This window comes from Alexandromys fortis, unplaced genomic scaffold (genome assembly GCF_014885135.2).
Source record: "Alexandromys fortis isolate MF-2015 unplaced genomic scaffold, M_Fortis_MF-2015_v1.1 scaffold_34, whole genome shotgun sequence".
NCBI classification, from domain to species: domain Eukaryota; kingdom Metazoa; phylum Chordata; class Mammalia; order Rodentia; family Cricetidae; genus Alexandromys; species Alexandromys fortis.
The window spans coordinates 9,129,451-9,137,774 of NW_026067933.1; positions in this window are offsets into that span (position 1 = coordinate 9,129,451).

Below are 8,324 nucleotides of genomic sequence, written 5' to 3' on the forward strand. Positions count from 1 at the left end.
GCAAGAACTGTGCTTTACTCTTTGGCTGACTAGGCTGACCAGCCATTCACGGCCTTCACCTTCGTCACAGAGCATCACCCTGCCACACACAATGTGGTGTGGTTTATTGGAGTACCAGAGACCTCCTCATGTTTGATGATAGCACACAAACAATGGCCTTTTGTGCTTCTGACTCTTAGGTTACCTATCAGAACGTGTTTTAACTACAGTGGTCTACTCCCTGCTTACATGAATCTTTCCTTTAAAATGGCTGGTCTACAGCCCTGGATTTCCAATTTGTGTCCTAAAATACATCTTCTTGAATAAAAGAAGCTTGTAAATACTGAGGGAATTATATCTCCATATCTCCATGTTTTTATGTTATCCTTAATTACAAATAGCAGTACCTGCACGTGGTTCATCATTCCATTGATATAATGCATTCTTAGGTTTTACTGCCATTCATAAATGGCCTCAACAGAACTATGTGTGATTTATGGACTCAATAGAACTCTTTAAATTACATCCTATATTATATTGTAAGGCGTATATTGCCCTATGGTTTCATATGCAATGTCAGTGGCAGAGGGAGCAAGAAGTGGAGAACTAGGACTTCACTGTAAATCAAAGCCTAGGTGTTGTTTATGAGTCTGAGGATTTAACACATGCTACCATTTCACTTTTTTCCGTCTAGAGCAGATTACCTGATGTGGGACAAAACTTGCATGAATGAATAATCACTTACAGTTTAATGTCTTTAGTAGTAATACTAAATAATAATGAATAAAGCAGGGTGTTGGGCATACACTTTCTTTTCTAACAAATTTGTTTTAAAATATTGACCACATGTTTAGCATATAAGCAAAAGGACTAGTGATGTACATGTATACATTGTGAGCACACTGAAAATACTTTCGACTTTTACATTGGTTTTAATAATAGTGGATCAAACTTTTATCTATTAGTATTTACTGTAGGAAACAAAAAGATCAAAATTATACTGATGAACCTATACCTAGGCATCAATAAACGAAAAATTCCTCATTTGAATCACATAATTTGATAGCATAAGTCATAGATACTCAAACAAAAATAATTAGCTTTCGAGAAGACACCAAATTCCTTGTGTTCCCCATATTTTAGGGTTAGTGTCGTCTTTGGTAATGCCTTTCTAAGTCACGGTGACAGCAATTTTTCAAAACATTTCAAGGAAGAATGGTAGGTTGGCCTTGCTGGTTTATAGAAAGTTTCCAGATACATCCAACCATCAGCCAAGCAATGATCCTAAGTAGGGAGTGATCAGAGCCATGAGTTGAGATTGAAGTTCAGTCTTCTCACCTGAGCTCTTCCACATACTGGAGATGGACTAAAATGGGGAGAGGCAGTCACTGAGGATAAAAAGGCATAAAAGAACCAAACGCCTGACTTCTTTTTTTTAATTAATTTATTTATTTATTAAAGATTTCTGTCTCTTCCCCACCGCCGCCTCCCTTTTTCCTCCCCTTCTCCCAATAAAGTCCCCCTCCCTCGTCAGCCCAAAGAGCCATCAGGGTTCCCCTGCCCTGTGGGAAGTCCCTGACTTCTTATCATGACTAACTTTTAGAAGCTACTTAGAATAGCAGTCCTTCTTCCCAATGGCACTGCTGAATTTTTCTTTTGTGGTATGTTGTGTACTGTGAGGGTATTTGACGTCTCCAGTCCTCTATCAGACTGCGTTACTGTGCTGCAGTGATATTTCTACGAAAATATTTCTTTATCTATCTGCCTGCATATATCCATAGACTGAGATAGGCAGAAATATAACAATGTTTTAAAATTAGTTTTATAAGCCTATTTGGATTCAAGTCATTACTAAACAGCCTACTTATGAAACAAAAAAAAATGGATGAGGTTATTTCTATATTCTATGTGTCTAATATTTACCTGCAGGCACATATGAAATAATTCTTAAATGATAGGGGCTACTTAAATTTTACAGAATTCAACCTCTGCAGAGACTTGATCTTAAGCTGACACAAACCAGCTCGTCTCCTAATGTGACTCTGAGGAGTTTAAACTGACTTCGTTAAAGCTGAGGTTATTTGCCTTGGGGATGCCTAATAGAAGGGTTATTCTAACACTGTCCACAAATAAGGGCCTTGAGAGAGTAAGTCATTGCACTCCATTGACAGCTAGTAGATTGGGCCCCTGCCATGTCACACTGAGCTCTGAGGCCAAAGGTCACGTCTCTCCCTTAATATTTAAATAAAGATATTTGACAAGAGCAAAATATGCTCCATTGGCAGTGATGGCTAGGACTCCATTTATAAGAATCTCTAGAAAGCGATGCTAATTCGTAGACTTCTTAGAATGCATGGTAACCTTTCATAAATCCATCTTTTTCAGATGTCCTTGGAAATGACAGTTATAAAACCATAAATGATTTGTAATGTAAAACGGGACCGGATAGGATGCCCTGTACTAAAATGAGCAAGACTATAGCTAACAAAAGGCAGAAAATGCATAGATAAGTAGCTACTGAAGTGTCTCAAGATGTCATTATATAGCCTCGGCAAATGCTAGAACAAAACAAATAAGAAAATATAGGTGTAATATCATAAGTAGAAATTTGCTTTATGAGTGTGAGGATAAAGAATTGCTCTTTGTCAGACAACTGGATGAAGGAGAGAAATCTGCCATGCTTGCTTCAGAGAATTAGTTTTTTATTATGTCATTTTTAATACACATACATACATACATACAAATTTTAGTTTTTCATAACTTTGGGCAATACCAGACTCCATGAACACAATCATGTATTCAACCTTCAAAAAATAATGACATGCCTTACATTAGTGAACTATTTCAGATGAAATGGACATTAAAACTATTAAGGACTATTTCTTTCACCAGCATTTATTACAGGGATGGTTTTCATAGCCAGAGTATGCTGAGGCTGTGAGCTCAAGCAATACACAGCAACTGTTTTTACATGACTCTTCTTAGGAAACTTGAATGTGAGGGAGAACTTGAGCAAGATTGGAATGCTGCAGATTGAACCTTTGAATCATTTAGAAATTAGCAGACATGATTCTTTTATTTTTCTTGAAGTTTGTGTAATCTATACGATAGACCACGTATCCTGTGGCATTTTAAAGCATTGGGTGTCTGGCCAGTCACTGAATGGACTTGGCATCCCAGGACTATGAAGATTCCAAAGGACGCACTGGAGGAGACACTCACAGAAGGCCCAGCCAACAGACTTCCACTGTGCAGAATCTCTTACTTTTGCTTCAGTCTGTGCCCTTCACTGAATTTAATTCTACCCATTTTGTTCTCATGTTTTCAATTCCTAATATCTATTTTAAAAGAAGAGAATGAGACCATTGCTGTAACTACTGGGTTTGGGCAGATCAGAAACCAAAAACCCTTCCAATCAGTGAAACTTTTCAGGTTTGTATACTTTCTTTGAATTCTGGGAGCTGGGCAGTGAGCGAGAAGCTTATCTGTACCAGTGACCCTTTCAGAAAAGAGAACACATTGTTAAAATAGCACACGATGCATTTTCACGGAATAGCTGAGGTTTTATGTGAGTAGCTGCATTTGGAAGTAGGAAGTTCCTTTATACACATTTCTGAAAGTAATTCTCATGCTAAATTTAGTTGACTATAAAATAGATCTGACAAGAGCATGAAGGAAAGATATTGTTTTTCCTTTGCTTGATCATTTCTTCATTGTCATAAAACGTACGAGCACATGTTCACAGCATTCCAAAGTTTGTCATATGCACGACAATAATGCAGATCCTTTTTCAGTTGTGGATTTAAAACACCTCAGGACACGTGAGCCTCATAAAGTCCACATGACATATTGAGGAAGAGGACCACAGTGAGCGGTTTGGGTCCGGGGCATGTCTTCTCTTATCACATGACTCATTCAATTTTTCTTTCTCTTTCAGTCACTCCTCTGAAATACTAGACACCTGGCTAAGAAAAACTGTGTTTGGGAGCTTGTGGTATTCACACTCCTAATACAAGCAAACTAGCTTTCGTTAGATCATTTGATCATCAGGCCTATATATTTAATTTTATTCACTTGCCAACCAGTAACTTTACTTTGACTTATTGACTGGGACAGGGAAAAATAGCTATCTGTAGATGTTCTTGAAAATTACCTCTGCAGTGTTTATTCATTTATCTATCAATTCATTCCTTCATTCATCCTAAATGTACCAACAACTCTTCTGGAGAGTGTCATCTACCAAGATGAACACTTCAGGGCATCTGCTTCTGAGGACCAGATGACCTAACATTACACCCTCATTTGGTAGCTCGGCCACCTTCATTACAGATGGTTATCTCTGTGAGTGAGTCATGCTCCCATTGGAAGAAGCTGTTACATTAGGCTTTGAGCTTACAAACGGCACATTCCAGAAGAGAAAAGAATATTCTTCAGCATTTTATCCTTCTAAGGTAAATATTGAACAAAAATTGTTGAATTAATAAATTAGCAAATGAAATAATAAGCTAATAAACAGGACACTTGACTGTAGCATTGAGTGTGAGCTCCTTCTAGCAGGCTTTCAACTCAATGTATTCATAGAACCCACAACACAGTATTTCACAGAATCTCGAGCACAGCTTCTTTCCTGTACCTTGGTGTGGAAATTTTTGAAAGCAAAAAAATGTGGCTGACAGATGTCTTTGCTCACACACAGTAATGTCATCTGGGAATAAGACATATTCAAAATCAGGATGAGATTCCCAGAACAATCAGCATGTTCTACCAAACAAGATCTCCTATGTTGCCTTTTTAAAAAAAAATTAAAGGCTTTGCTTAAACAGTTCTTCAGGTGATATGTCCTCTGGCGGCCTTACTCGGTTCATCTACTGTTGATGCTGATCAACATGTATTCCATGTAGTCTGATGCTCTTAAGTGATGGTGGATATTTTTTCAGTTCACCCTAGGTGACACCATTTTCCAGTCCCCCTTTCCGCCACCACTTCTGGTTGTAACACAGAGGCCTTTTGAGTAACGCATTATTCTTTTCCCTCTGTTTAATATGAATCCAGCCTGACAGGCCCAGTGTGACATGCAGACTGGATTGAATCAAAACACTATTCTCCTTCCTTCCATCTGTGTGTATGGGAAGTGATACTAACAAGAATCAGATTTTCCTGGACCTGTAACAGAGGAAACTACTTCTGGCATCATAATTCTTTGAACTGGAACCACAAGGGCATGTAGTAATGTCTCCTTTCTATCAGATGCACAAAAGGCAGAACTTCTTTTTCTTCTTCTTCTGACTGTTGAAATGGGCTGACTCAAATTTGTGGTGCTAAATTTTTTGAAATCAAGTGAATATTTTGATTTATTTTGAAAGCTTTCATGTTCACAATTCATCTGGTCCTATCAGGAGTTCTAGCCTTGATAGTGTATAATTTCCTTCTGGAAGAGATTGAGGAAATAGGTGTAGGAAGATGTCTTAAGAATATTTGCAGAACTTTTGTTAAGAAAAAGATCTTGTAAGACAAATAATTCAACAGTACTAATAAACCAATAATGTGAAATTGTATTATCAGAAATCTTCATCATCTACCTACCCCTAGGACCTTCCAGTGATTAGCTGAGTTGACTGGCTCCAGGTAACTTACAGCTCTGAAACTCACCTCCCTCCACTGTAACGATGGTGATAATTAAAGCATCTTCATCCAGGATGTCATGTCAGTAAAAGTGCTTTTCTATCTGTCAATTTGTTCAAATTACCTCAAATCATTTTATGTTCATCAGACCACAGATCTGTTAGAGCTGGGATCATATTGATTCATCTTCATACCAAATTATGCAACACAACGCCAGTCTGTGGTGCATGCTCAATAAATGTTGAGGAAATGTATAAATGGATAAATTCAGGGTGCTGGAGCTACAAAGATTAATACGGTTCCTCCTCTTCACAAACCCATAATCAAGAGAGGTGATGAGTAGAGGTGCAGCATACTGTAACATAATTTGAAATTATACCTGTACACCTCTCTGGTATTTTCTCTATTCTTTTGTTATTGTGCAAAGACATGTATATGTATAAATGCATATATATGCTAATATGCATTCAAGCTCACATTAACAGACAAATTGGAAGCTCCTTGAATCTTAACCAATTGCAAAAGAATAATTTGTTTTCTTGAATGGAGTTTCACCGGGTAGATAAATGACCCTTAAGAGCAGGTCACATGCTCAACAGTAGATGACCAATGCAAGACGAACTCAGTGGGAGCTTTGTCTTTTATTGCTGTGTTTGTCATTTTTTAATCTCACCGTTCTTTTGTATATAATAATTTATAATTTTGTCTTTTGTAGTTGTGTGTGAGTATGCTTGAATGTGTGGGTTGAATGTTTCTCACCTTTTTCTTTATTCTTTATTAATTTATTATTTTTTCCTGCTTGTATTTTAAATTCAGAGAGGAAGAAGGGCATGAGAGATGTGGAGGATCAGGGAAGAGAAAAGGAATGAGCAATTGTGATCAGAAAACATTGTATGAAAAACAAATTGCTTTCAATAAAGACAAACAAAACTTTGAATTTTGCTACATAAATAATAATAAAGTCAGAGTTTTATTTCCTTTAGAGAATAAACGTAAAGTTAAGATAGGATGTTTAGATGATATCTGGAGTGGGGAAGTGTGCTTGTTAGCTTCTGCCAACTTGACAAACTAGAGTCAGCTAAGCAGCAAGCTTCCACTGAAGAGTTGCCAGGATTGCCACCTGTCAGAGGATGACCCAGTTTTCGTATGTGGTGCCTTCCCTCAGGTAGGTCTGGTATGGATAAGGAAAGTAGCTAGGCAGGCCAGTTAGGAGTGGTCTCTGCTTTGGTTCCTATATCCAGGTTCCTGTTGAGTACCTATCCCATCATCACTCAGTGATGGACTATGATCAGGAGCCATCCTTGACACAGTTCCTTTCCTTTCCCAAGGTGCTCTTGAACATGGTGTTATTAAAGCAATAAAAAGGTAAGCTAGAAAAGGAAATTGAGTCTGTACCCATTTCTATTTATTATTTCCTTGTGATAGATGCAGAAGTAGTGACACACTAATGATCTTTTGGATATCTTATAAGAAAGATAAATGTTTAATTATAGTGAAAAAATATTGTGTTAGTCAAGAGCCAGTTAGAACAGTTGTATCTTAAGAAATTACTTCTTCCCACATATTTCCTTTTTGAAAAATAAAACAGAGATCTCTGCTCTCTTAGTGGTACTTTAGGAATTTCATGAAAGGACTATGTGATCTTCTAGGTTTAAAATTCTTTGAGAAGGAAGCATTTCTAATGACTGGAAGTCGGGTTCTCATTCCCTCATTGGTGCAAGTGCAAGTGGGGCATGAAACCTTCTTGTATGGTGATGTGGAGCATGAGGGGTCCCCAGACCTCTGGAAGAAGGAAAATATGACCAGGTCAACTGAAAATGCAGTTTAGTCCCAGTTGATTCGTGCAGCCATTCAGGTTTATGTATTGAAACCATGGACTCAAGAGCTATGCTATGAGATTCGGAGCTGCACCACCTGCTCTCCAGGCAGGGCACTCACGTGTCTGCTGTTTTCACTTTAAGACTCAACGGGGACTTTGTGGTTTCCAAGAAACTCATCTTCACATTGGCATTCAGATTGGAGAAATGATTATAACAAACCCTGTGGTCTGGGTGGAAACAATTACCCAGTCCTGTAATTGACTTTTTGTAATATTGCGTGTGTGTGTGTATGTGTGTGTGAGAGAGAGAGAGCACACACACATGCGCACGCACATGCACATGTGTGTGGAGGCCATGGATCGTCACTGGATGTTATTATGTAATATTTTGATTGCATTCTGTCAGTTAAGTTTGCTTTGAATAAGAGGGTGGAGCTAACCACTAGCTGACCAAAATTAACCACAGAGGTTTTGGAAGACTGAGGAAGTAGTAAGGCTGATCTTGAAAAAGATCTACACCCTTTTGGTTGGAGGACAGAGGAGAGGAAGGAGGTTGCCGGTGGCCGCTCCGCATCTTCTCTGATTATTCAGATTTTTGTCCAAATATCTGACTCCTGATTTCTTATTTGATGTGGGAGTGATTTCTTACTAATAAAGAAACTGCCTCGGCCCTCATAGGACAGAAAATTAGGTAGGCGGAGTAGACAGAAGAGAATGCTGGGAAAAAGAAGCTGAGTGAGTGAGTCGCCATGGTTCTCCCGCTCCAGACAGACGCAGGTTAAGATCCTCCCTGGTAAGCCAGCTCGTGGGCTACACAGAATATTAGAAATGGGTTAGAACAATATGTAAGAGCTAGCCAAAAGGAACTGGAACTATCCGGGCCAGGCAGTGTTTGAAAGAATAC